The following is an 18,712-nucleotide window of genomic DNA, read 5'->3' on the forward strand; positions in this document are numbered from 1 at the left end:
ACGGGGAGAAATGCTAAACTACCTGCTCTCCCAGGTAGCCTGCTACCTTACATGATTGTAGTGCTACACCAAATTGTTCTGTAGTACAAATCACTGCATGCAAGAAAGGAAAACCTACTTTGTCTTTAAAGCTCTGAGAAGAAGAGATTTAATCCAGTAAAAATATTTTCACATTGGCACTCACTTCAACTAAAAATATAGCAGCCTGAAAGTACATCATAGATTCAGTTAAGGATCACGACTCAGGACCCTAGGGTGTTTTTTTTTTCACACTCAATGCAGTCCTAATTTTCCTGTATAAAAGCAGAGTAGTACAAGTTATAAAAAAAACTACCCCCTGAATTGATAGTAGTAGCACTTGATGAGGAGCAATGCAAGAAATATTTTGATGTTACTTGATTATCCATATTACCTATGTCAAGAAACCTCTGAAAAAAGAGAAGACTTAATTTAACAGCTCAGTGCAAACTTTGTCTCTTTCCTATTACTTTGAGAAGCTTGGAATTTCCCTAAAACTAAACAGAGGCAGCTCTGTAAAATGATCTGCTCTGGCATGAGAAAAGAGAAGAGATCAAGCAAATCCACCTATAAAGCCAAACAGGGCAAAGTCCTGGCAATGATGTGACATGTTATCCCTTCACCTGTTTTTGGTTCCCTGTAGGTGTCTGAGGGTAGACTGAATAGGGTACAGATCAACATGCAAAGTCACATGTTGTGGTGAATTGTGGAATGCGGATGAGGGATCTAGTAGACATTACTGAAAGTAGGTGGTCCCTGCTTTGTCATATGCAGTGGGTCTTCCTCCCACGAAAAAGTCTTTCTTCTATTATCATTGAGTTAGTGTGGTTCCCACTTACTCTGTCATACACTAGTTATTCTTCCCTCCTCTTATCTAGCATTTTCCATTGTTCATCTCTTACACAGTTAAAATATTGCACCAAATCAGCCCTGACTTTCTTTTTATTCACTCCGAGGTTCAGGCATTTGCCTCAAGAGCTCACAGCTGTGATTGATGTCCTAGGTCATGTAAAACCAACAGACGACTCTATTTGGATGAAGAGAAAAAAGAAAATTGTGTACTACATGGGCAGCATGGCCCCTTTTGTCTCCTTCTTTCACCTTTAATCTAAATTTTTTGATCAAAAGCAATTGCCTCTGAAGTTACTGTCAACCACAATTTCATATTATCTTTTATAAAGATATTTAGTGAATGAACTTCAGCCTAAGTGGACCTGTCAGCAGTGTTGAAGGGCAGAGAGCTGATTTCTTGGTTGTATTTCAAATAGTGTCCTGAAATCAATTACACCAGCCAGAAGACTCAATATGAGCCACTGGGTCCACACTATAAACAATGGGATAAAACAGGATAGCTTCTCCCATATGCAGCATGGGATGACAGCAGGGCAGAAATAGAGCAGGTTTCAACACAAAGAGGTGACTTGCTCATGCAGTCCCTCCAAGTTTAGGTTTTGATTTGGCCTCATGCTGGCTGGAGGTAAGTTAAAGCCAGGTTTTCCTTGAAACCGCATATTATTCAGGCATATTGAAAAAAAAAAAAAAAAAAGAAAAAAAGAAGCTATGCATTGCTGAATTTCTTTCTACTCCTACTCATAGTCCAATTAGAAGTGGAAGTTCAGCGTTTCTAAAAATGCTGTCTGGCATAATTACAGAAGGCAGAGCCTATGGGAGCTGAGCTTCTGCTGACATTACCAGGTTCACTACAGAAATTAAACATTAAATACTGTAGAACATTAAATGCTTCTGTTAGCAATAATAGAGAACTATATATTTACATTTTGCAATGGAAAAAGCAAACAAACAAACCCCAGCATGCTACCAACTTAAGCACAAGGAATAAAAATGGCTGTATTATATCAATATAGTTCAATATCTTATTCCTGTTAGTGGTCAACAGTGAGTACTTAGCACACAAAATAAGAAAATATAAATAAATAGTTGGTGCTACTTCCCTAAATACTCTCCAAGATTCTGATTTCAGGATAGGGCTACAATTTATATGTGATTGAGGGGCTTCCTCAGTCCCTCTGATCTCTTTAAAAGGTATGGTCTCAGACTCTCTCAGGCTGCAGGTGACCCTCTTAACCAAAGCATTGTTACTGAAGAGTTTCACAATACGTGTGTTTATTTTAGGTACACCAATTTTATTTTTTTTTAAAAGAGAAAGATTCATATTCCCCAATTATATGATCATATAAACATAGAATGCAAATTGTCTCATGGAAGAAAAGAGGCTTTATAAAGCATTCACTAATGACATAATGACATAATTTTGAGTCCCAGTGATACATCAGTTCCGTAAACTTTAAGTTTTACTCTGTATTAAAAAGTGCCTGTCATTTATGACGAAAATAATGATTATTTCATCTCTGGCTGGAGAAAATGGTTAATTCTATGTAAGTATGTAAGGTAGATCCATGAATAATTATAGTTGTATTTGAAGACTTTGAAAATATAGCAGTTTATAATCATACTTGCTCCAAGTTAGGCATTGAGTCTAAGCTACTCAGATAGACTCTATATAGAGAATCAAAAGACACAGATTGGGATCTCTGGAGACAGACATCTTAAAATGGGATGAATGACCTTCTGGAAGTGCACATTTATTTCTTCATTGATAGTAGTATGATCCTAAATGATAGTCCAGACAGCTAACTTTTAGACAGTTAAGGTTAGGTAAGATTAATCTCTTACCTTGTGCCTAAGGAAAATAATTTTATACACTCTAAATTTCATCTCTAGTCTCATCAAATCTAATTTAATGTTATCTAATTTAATCTTTTTGTGTCCACATTGTTTCGGATCTAGCTACCAGGTTAATAGCTAATTTCTTATTTATTTAGAAAGATGCCGGTGTCAAACACATTCACACAAACATACTCACAAAACTAATAGTATATATCTTTACATGCAAAGTGCCCAGAACTTAATTTATAAACAGAAAGAAAATACTTACGTAAGTATACTCACACTATAATATACATAATCCTCATTAAGCAAAGTGCCATTAAAGCTCCTGCCTCTCCTTTTCTAGTAATTCCCTATGTTTCCAATTCTTTCCTGTTTCCCAGTGCCTGAAGGTAGGAAGATGACTTTTGTCATAAGAATATTAAAAAAGTAAAATGTTCTTTGTCACTAATCAGAATTTCCCAAAGTATTAGATCTACCCTTTTGACCTGGCTGATCAGGAACTCACCCAAGTATAAGCCTGGCTATAGACAGTTTGTCCACTCTGAACGTATCTGAGCACTACTACAAATCTTTCTCACCTTAGATATTTGCATAATAAGATGCCAGAAACAGACCAAGAGGATATACTAGGATCTATTTAGAACTAAAAATCTTTTATTCAGGAAGTCATTCTTTGTTAATACATGTATCCTGACACAACAGACGTTAATGGAGGTCTGATCTAACGACCAGTAATATCAAATTGTGGGGTAGGCTCAACCTTTGAGACATCAGGCAGCTGCTTTCTGTTACCTTGTCCTTCTAGAGATGCTTTAAGTGAGATTTGTGTTATTTTTAATGGAAATAAGACATTTTGTTAATTTAACAATGAGCTTGACTTTCTGAATTCTACCTGTTTATATGCAAATGTAGAACAAATTCTTATTATCTCATCTAAATTGGCAACACATCTTGGGAGAATTAATTCTAGTGTAATACAAGGCATAATCTCTCTGGCTTTACCTGGGAATTCTTCCACCCCCATAGGAGAGAGAGAGAAGGATTTGCTTGGAAGGTATTTCCCCTTCTTAAATTTGCATTTATACTCTAGAATCATTGACTTCTGTCATTAGCAGGAATAAAGTAGAATGCACATTCTGTGTTACAGAAATATATATGTATATAAGAGGATACCCTGCAGTACACTTCAGTTCCCTGACCTCTCCTCAGAGCACATCATAGCTTCTGCCCAAGTCATGTGGATCTATTATTTTTGCTTCAAATCCAGTGAATTTAATAGGGCTGGTACCTGCCATCAGCAGGTAGGACTGGAGTCAGGACATCAACATGATGGGACTTAGGAATAAAAGGAGGGTTTACCACCTTTGGAAGAAGGGACAGGCAACTCAGGAGGAGTACAGAGATCTCGTTAGGTTATACAGAGAGAAAATAGGAAGGCAAAAGCCCAGCTGGAGCTCAACTTGGCCACTAACATTAAGGACAACCAAAAACGCTTTTATAAATACATCAACAAAAAGAGAGTGAGGGAGAATCTCCATCCCATACTGGATGAGGGGGGGAAAGTTGCAACCAAGGACGAGGAGAAGGCTGAGATACTGAATGCCTTCTTTGCCTCCATCTTCAATAGTCACACCAGCTGTCCCCAGGGTGCTCAGCCTCCTGAGCTGGAAGATAAGGATGGAGAGCAGAACAACCCACCCATAATCCAGGAGGAAGTAGTCAATGATCTGCTTCTGCTCCTAGACGCACATGAGTCTACGGGGCCGGATGGGATTCACCCAAGAGTACTCAGGGAGCCGGCGGGAGAGCTCACCAAGCCTCTCTCCATCATTTATCAACAATCTTGGTCAACAGGGCAGGTGCCAGATGACTGGAGGGTGGCTAATGTGATGCCCATCTACAAGGAGGGTCAGAAGGAGGATCTGGGGAACTACAGGCCTGTCAGCCTGACCTTGGTACCACGAAAGATCATGGAGAGGATCATCTTGAGTGAGCTCTCACGGCAAGTGCAGGGCAGCCACGGGATCAGGGCCAGTCAACATGGGTTTAGGAAGGGGAGGTCCTGCTTAACCAACCTGATCTCTTTCTATGACCATGTGACCCGCCTTCTGGATGTGGGGAGGGCTGTGGATGTTGTCTATCTGGACTTTGGTAAGGCCTCTGACACCGTCCCCCACAGCATTCTCCTGGAGAAGCTGGTGAATCATGGTATAGACAAGTGTACTCTTCGCTGGGTTAAAAGCTGGCTGGATGGCCGTGCCCAGAGAGTTGTGAAGAGAGTTGGCCAAGAAGGCCAACAGCATTCTGGCTTGTATCAGGAATAGCGTGGCCAGCAGGAGTAGGGAAATGATCGTGCCTCTGTACTCGGCACTGGTGAGGCCTCACCTCGAGTGCTGTGTTCAGTTCTGGGCCCCGCTGTACAAGAGGGACATTGAAGTGCTGGAGCGTGTCCAGAGGAGAGCTTCAAGGCTGGTGAGGGGTCTGGAGACCAAGTCATATGAGGAGAGGCTGAGGGAGCTGGGCATGTTTAGCTTGGAGAAGAGGAGGCTGAGGGGAGACCTCATTGCCCTCTACAACTACCTGAAAGCAGGTTGGAGAGAGGTGGGTGTTGGTCTCTTCTCCCAAGTGAATAATGACAGGACCAGAGGAAATGGTCTGAAGTTGTGGCAGGGGAGGTTTAGATTAGACATTAGGAAGAATTACTTTACTGAAAGAGAGGTCAGGCACTGGAACAGCCTGCCCAGGGAGGTGGTTGAGTCACCATCCCTAGAGGTATTTAAGAAACGTCTAGATTTGGCACATCAGGGCATGCTCTGAAGGGCAGAGATTGTGCTTGCAGCCCAGAAGGCCAATCACATCCTGGGCTGCAGCAAAAGAACCGTGGCCAGCAGATCCAGAGGGGTGATTCTCCCCCTCTATTCTGCTCTTATGACACCCCACCTGGAGTACTACGTCCAGCTCTGGAGCACTACGTCCAGCTCTGGAGCCCTCAGCACAAGAAGAACATGGACCTATTGGAGCGGGTCCAGAGGAGGGCCACAAAGATGATCCGAGGGCTGGAGCACCTCTCCTATGAAGACAGGCTGAGAGAGTTGGGGTTGTTCAGCCTGGAGAAGAGAAGGCTCTGGGGCCTTCCAGTACCTGAAGGGGGCCTACAAGAAAGCTGGGGAGGGGCTGTTTGCAAGGGCATGTAGTGATAGGACGAGGGGCAATGGTTTTAAACTAGAGCAGGGTAGGTTTAGATTAGACATTAGGAAGGACAACACATTCTATGATTCTATAATTCTATGAAAATTCTCTCTTGCCCAAATGGGAATGAATACAGTCCTTATTTACTAACTAGGACAAAACCTCGTTAAAAATCAAGAGTAAAGAACTGTTAAAAATTAATAGTAAAGAACAATTTAAATAGTCAGAATAAGATTTACATTTGTCTGCATTATTAAAATCAATGCAAGACTATCACCTGGAAGTAAGTCATTCAGGATGTTTTTCCTATGATGGAATATCATTCTTCATACTGCTCACAGCTGAGATATCTGTATCAGAAGTGAAGTGTATTTTCTAACCGAGGGTGATGCCATATGCCTAGTAAGTGCAAAGCTGGCAGTGCTTGCAGCAGCACATAACCAAGGAGATGCTAATTTGTTTGAGTGTCCTAGACTATACGTTAGGAGTCTTGGAGTCATGCCAAACTACCTAGCAATAATTGTAGCAGTCATCTGTGAATAGTGATATCTGGCAGCATATTAGTAGTTCATTTAATTTATTGTCTTCCCACCTTATTAGCAGTACATCACAAGGCCAGAAAACTTTCTAAGCTCATATTTCAAAAGCAGAGCCCTTAAAGCTGCACCTTAAAACTAGAAATTTGGCTTATGTAATTTTCTCCAGTCATGTCAATATAAACTCCAGACATTATTGTGTTGCAGAGCTCTCATTCATGCAATGACAGCTCTGTCTCCTCAGCGGCTAAGCTGGCTGTTAAAGTGATTCACTGCAATCAACCTCAAAGGTTTCCAAGACAGACCCCAAGGTAACTTCGAAAGTTGTAGGGAAGTTTGACAGGCTGCTTTATTTCGTTGTATTTGGAAATAATGCTCAGAAATCACAGTGAGCAGTGGTGGCAAGGGAGGAACTTCAACCTTTGTTTCAAAGAGGTTGCTTTGTTTGCTTGTGGACACAACCACAATGCAAGAAACACCAGCGTCATCGGGAACATACAAAAGCTCACACGGACTCATATACACACAGGATAACATTTGCTGTATACAATACCACATATTGTATTCTTTCCATTACTTATCAAGTATTTGAAGTATTAAAACTGGAGTGTTAGTGCCCTCAGCCCTGTTCTTTGACTGTTCTGTCTATAAACTTGTGTATTTACATATGTATCTCTGAGAAGGTAAAACTAAGATTCCTGTAGTCCTGAGACGTTTTCCTCCTAAGTGCTGTGTTCAAAGATTTAGCTCAATCACAAATAGATTCATCTTGTGAATTGCATTATAAATATTGAGTCAGCCCATTGATTATCTTTTATATGTGGTATGGCTCACCGCCAAGATAAAAGTTGGAGGTACTTTAGGGAAGAGCACACATTGTTCTCTACTAGGCATAAATATCACCAGCTGCTGTTCTTTAAGTGATACAGTCTCTTATCCTGAGTTCAAACTGCAAACATTACACTACATCTTGCAAAATGGATAATAAAGAGAATAACTTATGTTCTTTCATGTTGACTTATAAGAATAGTAGATCTATTGTGCCCACATTTTCAAAGCAACAGGTCACATTATTTCCAACCAGAGACATGGGAGGAATAGATGATTTTTAATATATCCTATTTCTTAAATCAGAAAAGAATGTATATTCTCAAATTGGAAAGTTCTTTCAGGATGTCTTCTTGACCATGATGGTTATTGGCCTAAGCCTTAAAAGATGCAGATAGACAAGCACTAAAGCTGGCTGCATACATTCACTGTGAGTAAGAATTAAATGCTTAGGTAGGGTTTGCTGAATAAATTATTTAGAGGCTTTTTTTTTTTCCATGATATGAAAGCAGACTTTCATTACATTTGTGAGGTTTATTTTTGTGTTCAAAAGTTTTCATAAATTTATGCTGAAGATCCGAATCTTAAAAGCACATAGACCTGCTTCTTGAAGAATCAGTCAGATGAATAAAGGAAGCAGAATAAAGGAAGTCAGAGCACTGCCTGTGATCCCATGAAATTCCCTATACACATGTACACAGAACCCCAAACAAAACCTAACAAACCACCCAAAGCCAGAAAAAAAAACCATTATATGTCAAGTATAATGAGGTCGCCACAGCGGTCAACATTTTCAAACCTTATGACAGATGTAAAATTGTTTAACTGAGTTCTCTAAGTCACTTGCTAGCGTGAAAATTGAACTAACTGTCTGCTCCCAAAAGATACAAATTCAATGGCTGATCTTTGAAATACAGCAAATAATTCATGACGAAATGAATGGAAGGACCAGAGGATGCTTCATCCTTTGTAAGACTGAATCCAAAGGTACAGTTGAAAAAGTCTGCCAAGGCATGAGTTAACCTTGTCAGGACTCATAGTATCATTAAGGTTGCGGTAAGAACTATAGAATTTAAGTTATAAAATTGAAATAAAGATCAAATTCAAGTTTCTATTATAATTGTGATATAGCTGTGTGCTTGGGCTGTGCCTGTGTAAACAGAAGTCATAAATCCCATAAGACTGATCCAGAAACTCCCCACCTAGTCAGCTGCACAGATGATACAACGGACTCACCTGAAACAAGGTAATGGACTGAACTCTTAGATGGCTTCACAGCAACTCATTTGACTCATTGCTACAGGAGTTCTCCAGTGTGGGAATTTTGTACAGTCCCATAGATATTCCCTGAACAGCTACTTGTGTGCTCAGTGTGCTGATTAACATCCTTGGTGAGCAATCTGGCTGTTCCAGGCACTCTTCTGGGAGGTCCCCGCTGCAGGATCCACAAACTGAACACAGATAAGATGCTTGTGAATGATCAATAGGAGTTGCTCCTGCAGAGGCAGAGGCAGTCAAGTAGGTCAGTCTTTTGTAAATAGTTCAAGTTGCTAAACTTCGTTTTGTACAAAGTTTAAGATACTCAATAACGACGGATCATATGTGTGCTGGATTGGTCACATCAGATCAGCTGGATGGAGGAATTCAGCAGAAATTTTGCTTCAGCACATCACACAATCTCTTATTCACCCACCTCTGCTCGTTTATAGACACCTGTCTTCCCCCTTTCTCCCCATCATAATTCGAGGGAGAATGTTTGAACAACAAATGTTTCCTGCATACAAAACCTTTGGTGGTGCAGACAAACATAAGGTCTGCAAAAGATTATTTTCTGAATGACAGCCAAGGATTTTCATTTGGCCAGTCAAAACTTTGCTGCAAATTAGTTAAAAAAAAATTGTCTGAGATGCCATTCAGACATTCTGTCAAAAAGTCTTCTTTCGCGTTTAAGATACCAGGGAATGTATACCCAACCACTTAGACAATTTGTGCAGCTCATGGCAGTATGTATCTTCCCCTGTCAGTCTTCCACTACAGCACAGGCAGTCATAGACATGAATGACATGCAGATGGGACAGGATCTGTAATGGCTATTTTTTTCTGAAAATGTTAGTATTTATGCTCACAAAGAAAACAATTTGTACTTGGATGTGCGGGTACCTTGAAATAAGAGCTATTGTACTTTTTCCCTACAGAGATTTCTCTGCAACTTTTTAAGCAATCAAACAAAGGAAAAAAAAATATTAAGAAAACATGCTGTAAATTGTTCATACAAAATAAAGCAACACTTATCCATGCTAATGATTACTATGAGTATCCAAACCATAAACATGTCTCTAGAGAGTGAGAGTAGATAAATTATCTGCATGCTACTAATCGTATCCAGTATAAGCCTTCTAGCCTTCATCTAGTCCCATCTAATTAAATGATGTCTCTCTCTCATGTGGATTTATTTACATGTTGCTAGGTCCCTTTGCTAATCCGGGAAAGAATGAAAAGATATAGTTGATATTAGTACTTATTTTTGGAGGGAAAACTGCTGCTGAAGAAATACAGAAGGACGCTTTTACAGACAAGCATCTCCTGCTTGCATCTGAGGTTCGAGCTTGAATCTGAGGTTCAGCGGGTGTCAGACCAGTTCTTGGTCCAATAAGGTAAATAAAGAACAAGCTCCATTTTTGGCCCTGAGTTCAAGTGATGCAGCACAACTGGCAACCTTAAGGGTCGACTCTGTTTCTCCCCAAACAGGGTGACTGCTCATACCACGGGGGTTCATGATCTCCTATACCTCTGCCCAGCACAATAGTGTGTCTTGGCACAAGCCGTAGCCACGCTATAGACCGTACTACCAAATAGTATGGATGATCATAAACAATATTTAAGGCCATGCTCTACTGCTACTAGCTCAAAAATATAGATGTAAGCTCCGTGTGATACACACAACATCATTCAATCTCTCTCTCTCCCATAATTCTAACATAAATAGTACTTCTTGTCACCCAGCACTTTCTTGTCTTTGCCTGCAACAATAACCAACTCCTCCTATTTCAAGAGGGTAATGAAGCTTTTCTTCAGCTAGAACTCATAAGCGTTAGGAATAATAAAAAATAACACATCTCTCTCAAAACCATCACTTGAGAAAAATATCATCATGTACCATGAGGCTTCCTATGGAAAGTTCAATACTGTTTTAATGCTTAAGATTAATATTGTCACATCTCTTATCTGTTTGTACACATTTCCAGTTCCTGAAGCTTATTTCTGCTTGTTAAGAGTGGAAGAGCTGAATGAATTGACAGTTAGACAAAGTACCTAGTATATTTAATTTTACATACAGAGATCATTTCTCAAAGGCAGTCAAAAGAGGCATCATCCTTCTGACAAGAGTGTTACGTGCCCTTTGGTTGTTTACTTTTGTGCGTTTGTGGTTTTTTTTAAAGATTACCATAATGACAACAATGCAAAAGTCCACCTGTATTCCCTGATTTCCCAGCAGAATCTGTGCTTGGGAATCAGAAAACAAACAAAACTCTTGACAGAGAAACAACGCAATGCTTGTGAGCTAATGAGGAGCACAGAGATGGGCCAGGCATGGAGATGTGTGCTGCAGCCTAAAAACAGGTATAGGGAAAGGTAGGACAGGGAGGAACCCTCTGTTATGTCACTGTGCCACAGAGCCGCTTTCAAAAACAGATGCTATAACCTTCCAGGAGCATGTACTTGTGCTTAAGGGAGAGCTGTGAGGCAGCAGGAGTCCTGGATTTCTGTTCACACCTTTTCACACCTTTTTTTTTGCCAAATCCTAGATGGCCACAGCCTGAGGTCTGCCCTAAAGGTAGATCTAGTTGATGTGCAGCTGCATTTTGAATGGTCATGCAGTTGCCCTGGCATGCAAATACCTGATATCCCTTCCTGTCAATCAAGGAATGGCTTTACTTCCAAAAAGCCATCTTCATGTTGACTTCTGTTGGCACAGCTTCAGTAGTGAGTGTGGCAATAGGGCTGACACCTGACTGGCAAATGTAAGCTGGCAGAAGTTCCTTAGGTAAAGACAGGCCAAATCCTTCTGTGACTGGCACAGGTTTCTTTAGATTTCTGTAAACAGATTTCTGTTTACCTGCACTCATATGAGGAATACTTTGCCAAGGCAATGCATGAATATTCTGGTCTCAGGAAAGTAATACAGACAAACCCTACATCTACACAAGGGAGGTTATTTATGTTTGAATTAAGGAAGTGCCATTTTTCAGCACAAAGAGGGAAAAAAATTAAAGAAAGAAGTCTTGCTGCTCACTGCAGCACTGGTGGAAGACTGAAGACTGTGTATATAAAAACCTATTTCTCTTCTGAGCAAAGAGGGTAGAACCTGAGAAGACTGGTGAAGGAGCAATGATGTTATTGCCCTAGTATGAGCCTGAGTAGCTGCCAAACCTTTTATACCGATGTGCATGCAATGAAGTAGCTGGGCTTTGAGCCTATAACCCGTAACAGCCAAGGGATTAAACCCTCAGAGACAGTGTAAATTCAATGGGCCAATTAGCACCCATGCAATTTCTGTTTCAAAGAGCAAAGACAATTATCTACATTTTACAGCATGTGGTTTAAGCTTGCAATTGATCTCATACTTTGTGGGTTTCTTTTTGTTTTTTTGTTTGTTTGTTTGGGTTTTCTTTTTGTTTTGTTTTAATTTTGTTTCCACTTCTCTTCATAGAGAGAAAGCTAAGCTGGACACCCATTAAACTACCTCTATAAAGCTTGGATGCCACAGTGAACATGTGGCCATCCCCCGTTTCCGCAGGAAAGCCACATGTTCACGATCTGCCAATTTTAATTGTGCCATGGGTGTCACGCTTGTCTCTAAGAGGCTGCTGGGTCTTGCCATGTGCCTTGCTGTCTCTGGCACACGGCAAGCACAGATGAGAAGCCGCTGGGCATCGCCAGCCAGTGCTCAGCTGTGGCTGCATGGCAAGGGGGGCTCAGAGGGATAGGAGTATCTGCAGCTGCCCGCAGACACCCATGCTCTGAATGTAGGACCAGGTTTCAGCCAGTGATGGAGACTGATGCAGAAAAGGATTAAAAGAGGCAGAGAAGGTCAGTAAGATAACTCTATACAATTTCTTCCTAACAGAGACCAATACCGGGGGCCTGAGGGAGAAATAATGAAAATTGCTTCTTTAGCCTACATATATTACCAAAAAAAAGAAAAATAAAACCCTGTTTTTGTGGGGGTCAGTGGAGTTACTGTCCAGTTACCTAACCCTGCCCGCAGGCCTGTGGCAAAGAGTAAGACTAAATATTCCCTTCAGATTTTAACAGCCCATGAGTTTTGGAGGACAGTATTTCCTCATCTCTTTTGATCACCCAACTAGAGAATGGAGGTGTCTGCTTTCCATCTGACATCTCCCTGTGACAGGTCTCCTGGGATTTCAAATCGTGAAGGCAGGGGGTTGGCTGGTGATCCTTAACTCAACAGTATCGTGCAGGTGATAAAACAGATGAGAAAGGTCTGTTTTCAGAGCAGAAGTACGTTGAACAGGAGGGTCTGCCTCTGAGAAGCTGCAATTCTTACAGAGGTAGATTTTGCAGATAATAATTGATGACTGTAATAAAAACTGGCAGTTTCTTTAATGTTATATTTATATGCATCGTAATGAAGGACTATAACTAACACATGGAGAAAGATTTCTTCACAGTCTTATTTCTTTATGGGAGAAACAACATCATAATGATAATGCCTTAGCGATCTGGGGCTCTTGCTAGCACAGAAGAGCTGTTTTAAAAGAAAGCTTACGTGTGTGCCTCTGTCTGTGTGTGTGCATGCATGTGTGTATATTCATATGTATGACAGTACCAATATTAGGTGTTACAGTCAGCGGCTAGGGCCTTTATCTTAGAAGGCACTGTACTGAAACTGAGCAAAACAGAGTTTGTTTGAAGGATGCGCTTTTTACAGAAACCCTTCATGCCTCAATTGTGAGGTAGAACACAGAAGCTCTTTTCAATCCAAAAAAAAACACCAAACCCTTTGTAAAATAATCCAGGCTAGGAAGACAGAAACATTTTGGAACTCCACAGAAAAAGAATGTGATTCTAGAAATTGGGATGGATTTCTAGGAACAGATAGATTTTAAATAATTGAAAGGGATGAAACAAACCCTTCTTCTTTCCAGCCTTAGGATAACTTGGATCTGTGGGAAAATGTCTCCAGGATCCCTGAAACTGCTCTTAATCTTTGAAGAGGGCTGGAGCAACTCTCGTATGAAGACAGGCTGAGAGAGTTGGGATTGTTCAGCCTGGAGAAGAGAACACTCCGAGTAGACTTTATTGCGGCCTTCCAATACCTAAAGGAGCCTACAGGAAGGATTGGGAGGGACTCTTGATCAGGGAGTTTAGCTATAGGACGAGGGGTAATGGTTTTGAAGTGAAAGAGGGGAAATTAATATTAGATATTAGGAAGAAATTCTGTACTGTGGGGGTTGTGAGGCACTGGAACAGGTTACCCAGGGAAGCTGTCGATGCCCCATCCCTGCGAGTGTTCAAGGCCAGGCTGGATGGGGCTTTGGAGCAGCCTGGTCTGGTGGGAGGTGTCCCTGCCCATGGCAGGGGGTTGGAACTAGATGATCGTTAAGGTCCCTTCCAACCCAAGACATTCTATGATTCTAAGATTTCAAGCTAGATTGGCTTCTGGGATATTTGACACCTGTAGGTAATAACTGGCCCAAAACCCCACTAAATTTTTGTCAAAGCTGTCTTCCCCAGCTGTGACATAGAAGCTATGTCTAAGACGAGTAAATACCTTTGGGAGATTTTCTAGGCACTGAGAGCAACTGGCACGGAAAAGCACACATCTGTGCTGTTGGACTCTCTCAGCTTCCAAAACCAAGTCACCACTCTCAGACTGTTTATTGGGAATGGTTCCTGACCAGAGCTGTGACCAGGACTTGTGTGAGAGAATGCTGCTTTTCCAAGCAAGAGACCATTCTAACTGCTTATCAGCACATTTAAAAAAATGTATTTAACAATCGTATTATGGTGTTAGTGCATAATCTCAGATGTTACTTAATTTATTAGTATAGCTGTAATCAGAGACGATACATACAGTTCCTAATGCCCACACTGTGTACCAGGCAGATATTGGCAGAGAAAGCCAGTTTCAGATACCTAAATTCAACATTAATATTATCTCTCTATCCTCACAGCTATTCTCAGTAGGAGCCATACATGACAGCAGCTTATCAGGTTGGTGAGAAACTATCTTCATAACCGTAGAGCCATAAGTTTCATCTCTACAGAGAATTTCATGACCAGAAGAGAGAGCAGGAGTAGTCATCTTCTAATTTATATTCTTTATCCATGCATTTATTTTTATTTGGCTAACAATGAATACGTAATATATATACACTTTATTGTATCAAATATCAGTGTTCTCTGGTGAGTAAGATAATATCTCTAATTTCCCATGGTTACCTGTTCTACTGAGCTAATAAAGTACTGTGCATTGCTATTATTGGATTTCAAACCTGACCTGAGTTTTACTTTTATTAACATTTGTATTATTTAACTGCATGGATAAAATTATAGATGAATGTGCCGTGTCCAATATGGAAAAAGGTACATGCTGGTCAAAAGAGGTTGAATATGAAATTCCCAATAATTTGATATTTTTAGGGAAGGGGAAAATGCAAAACCAAAAGGAAGAACCAGTTCTAAAGAACACGAAGCATAAAGCACAAGAGCTGCTGAGCAGGATGCCCATTAACAAATTACGAAAGTCCAAATGTCCTAGGCAGGAAGGCAGAGAAGGCTTGAGCAATCATGTTGTATATGATTGCTCCAATAAGCCTGCACGTTACATGTACCTCACTGAATCATGGAGGGCATAACAAACAAAACAAAACCAAACCCCAAACCCAAAAAAATACCTAAACATTTCATTTGCTTATCAACAGCTCTGCATAACCTGGTCTCCTCGTAAATGGTAAACATGGTCTTCTTTCTGTCTGGAGCAATGAGAAGGTAAATGCTGCCATCTGGTTCTGCTCAAGGCGAGAGGTTTGATGTAAGGCCCAATGCTGACTGTCGCTGAAGTCTGCAAGAGCTTTTCCTTTTGTTTTAGTAGAGGCTATTCCCACGTCCTCACTGGACTTTGAGCACCTGACTGAAATGTATAAGATAGGAATATAGTCAGCTTAGGCTTCCTCTATACTTTATAGAAAAAGAGATTGATGCTACCCACCCCAAATCTAAATGACCTCTGGAACGTCCTGTATTTCTCCATTGATTTCCTATCTCTCTCCATTCATTTTAATGAGTGTGGGGCAGTTATATCCTTAAATTAGTTAGTTCAGCTATGTGCCAAAAGTTATATGGCCTTTGTGCTTAACCTTGCTTGAATCAACATGTTTTATCTGAACACTTTTTTCTCCCCCTGAGAAACCAGATCTTATCCCTTTTGAGTAAATCCACTGTTTTTATAGAGACAAAAATTAACAATCCAAAATCCTTTTAATAAAAAAAAAAAAAAATCACATTTACACCTAAAAATACCCCAGATATTGTGGAGATAATTCAAGAAGAGTTCTGGTTAAGCAAATATACTTTCAACAGTTCTCAAGAAGCACTACACTCCGAAGCAGTCTATCCTATACTGGGTTTGTTTCCCTAATGCCAGCATTAAAATGCTAAAACCAAAGACATGTCTTATTCTAATACAGAATGTGTACCTAAATTTCATGGGAAAAAAAAATCACTGTGTACCTGGAGTAAATTGTTATGCTGAGACAACTAATGCAATGAAGAAATGCTGACCAGTTTATGGTAAAACTGGCTTTCCTTCTCTTTCTCAATTATAATGTGCTCTCACACTGCCTACTCCAGCCAGACTAAAATTACTTTAATGACTTCGATGAATGGCATCAGGAGTTAGCAGCCTCACAAAGTCTCCAGTGAGATTGCTGCTCCGCATTTTACTTCTGTTAACAAAATTAGATATGAGTTGCCTGTGTGTCCTCAAAAGAGTTGTTTCTGATATACAGGGCTTCCCACAGAATATAAAATCAAGACAATGCTTTTCAAGAATTGTTTCATAAGTGATAAATTACGCAAATTTCTTTAGACTCTGAATCACTAAATAAATTACCCAGAGGATAATGATGTATGCCTCAATAAAAAATATTTGGTATAATGACAATTTTATTCACAAGCCACTTAGCTCATGCTCACTGAAGGTATTGTGGTGTTCTGTTGTTGTTTTTTTTCCCCAGTTACTTTGATTTTTCCTACTATATCAACTCTGAACTTTGCTGTCTACCATTATAACTGCAAATTTCATGTGAAAACTCCTGTTCTGGTTTGCTAGATTCCTCTGTAGCATAATAAAGATTGAGGATAAAACGCTTTTCTCACATCTTGATTTTGTTCTTACTCTTTTCTGCGACAAGCAGAGCTCTTAACATCCTCTCTGAGCAAAGTTTAAAGTTGCCAGCCTGGGTACCATTTTCAGTGAAGCTGTAACAAAAGTGCCGCTAAGTATTTACTTTTGGGGTACAAACCATGCTTTTGTGATGGTGTTGAAATTCATGTTGGAGCTAGATGCAACTGGACAAGAGCACTGTCCTGTGTAGTACTTAGTCAATAGAGTGCATCCTACTTCCTACAATGCAGTTGGTTACTACGTAAGAGCATTGCAGAAGTCCCAGACTCTCTGGGCTAAGACCTGAAAAAGCTGAGAACATAAAGATGGTCCCTGCTCTGAACCTCTCATAAAACAAAATCCGAAGCAAGAGGTTGTTCACTGAACACCAGTAAACAACAGGACAGCACCACTGGCAGCCAAGTACAGCAAGGGCCTGCTTGACACTACTGTGTGCAAGAAAATAAGGCAGCTTTGGAAAATATTAGTAGTGGTAATGTGAAGTGCCTGAATTTCTTTGGCTAGGGCTAACAGCTTGAAATTGTGGGGTAGTTTTAGTGACGGCTTTGTGCTGTATTTTCCACAACAAAATACGCCCCTGAGAAATATCTATGGTGCCTTTGTTCTACTCAGACTGTGGATATGGTGGAGCGTGAGCACAAAGTCCCACAGGGTGATCCAGGCTTCCTATTCTTCAGCACAGAGAAGATGTCTAAAACTCAGTGGTGATGGTTATATTGATAAAATTTATGGTGCCAGAGGAGAGACTTATCATGATTGCAGACACTATTAAATTGTTAGGCTGGTTTCTGACATGGTATTAGTGTGGTGTGGTCCTACTGGACTCATCCAGAAGTTAGCACAGATAAGAGATCATCTTCAAAAGGCCGGTCAGATGCTACCCCCCTCTTTTGAAGGCTAAAAGATTTCAGTTGGACTGACACAAACCATACCATATTGCTCGGCCTCAGGATTAAAAACAGACTATTATCTCATCTGGCTATTAGATCCCTGCCTGCTCTACCTGAAACTTATTCCACAACTAAGGAAATCCTAGGTCTTCCGAAAAGACCTAGTTTAAGCAAAGAATTGTGATTACCAGATTAAAAGCAGAAGTAGTTCATCTGCTCTTGCATCTCCAGAGACAGGTAATCTGTATTCTAAGTGTATTAACAAATGTAATTGCTCGCAAAAGAGATTTTACGGAAGCTGAACATGTTGAGCTGAAGGATTTGTGAAGAAACGTCTTCACAATAGCCCAATGGCTAGGGCACAGGTCCCTAGAAATGAAAACTTTGTTTTTGACCCATCTGGAATATGAGGGAGCTTGAACTCAAGTTGTTTATGCTGTTTATCCATTTTGTATTAGAAACAAAACAAAACCCCACCATTATTAGGTTAGCGTGCAAGTAGGCTCCTGAACCAAGCTTACTTTTGCTTGGAAACTTTGTTCAGATTATTTCATATTCTTGACTGAATGGGGAATCCATCTGTCAAGGTAAATTAAATCTTGTATCTCTTACCTTCCCTTATTCCACTATATGACCTTCATCTTTATGATCAGAGCACTCCCTGGACATGTGGGTTGAAGTCCCTAAGCAGAGCAAGGTCACAGTCTTTACATGTGCTCTAGCCAGAAGACTATTCTGCAAAGTATAAGTACTGCCACTTCCTCTGCCCATTTTTTTTTAGTCAGCTCATTTCTATCAATTCTAATCACAGTTGACATCCTGTGTTCTTGACATGTGGGCTCCTCTGCAAGAGTCTGAACTACAAGAGAGTATTAGTGCCGAAGTTGAGTGCTTTTGAATGTATGCATGTGTAAGTGAAGACATACCAGGAATATTCAGACTCACCAGAGATTATGTGCACGAAGGATGAGACTATGTTGGGGATTAGGGCATCTGGAAGACAAGTGTGGCCATCAATCCTTAAATCTCAAATTAAGCATCTGGGTTTCTCAGACCTTAGCCACAGGCTATACCTAAAGCTGGCTGTTGGCAACGGAGACACTGATGTTGGGTGGCACTAAGTTTTA

This window comes from Larus michahellis, chromosome 2 (assembly GCF_964199755.1).
Source record: "Larus michahellis chromosome 2, bLarMic1.1, whole genome shotgun sequence".
NCBI lineage: Eukaryota > Metazoa > Chordata > Aves > Charadriiformes > Laridae > Larus > Larus michahellis.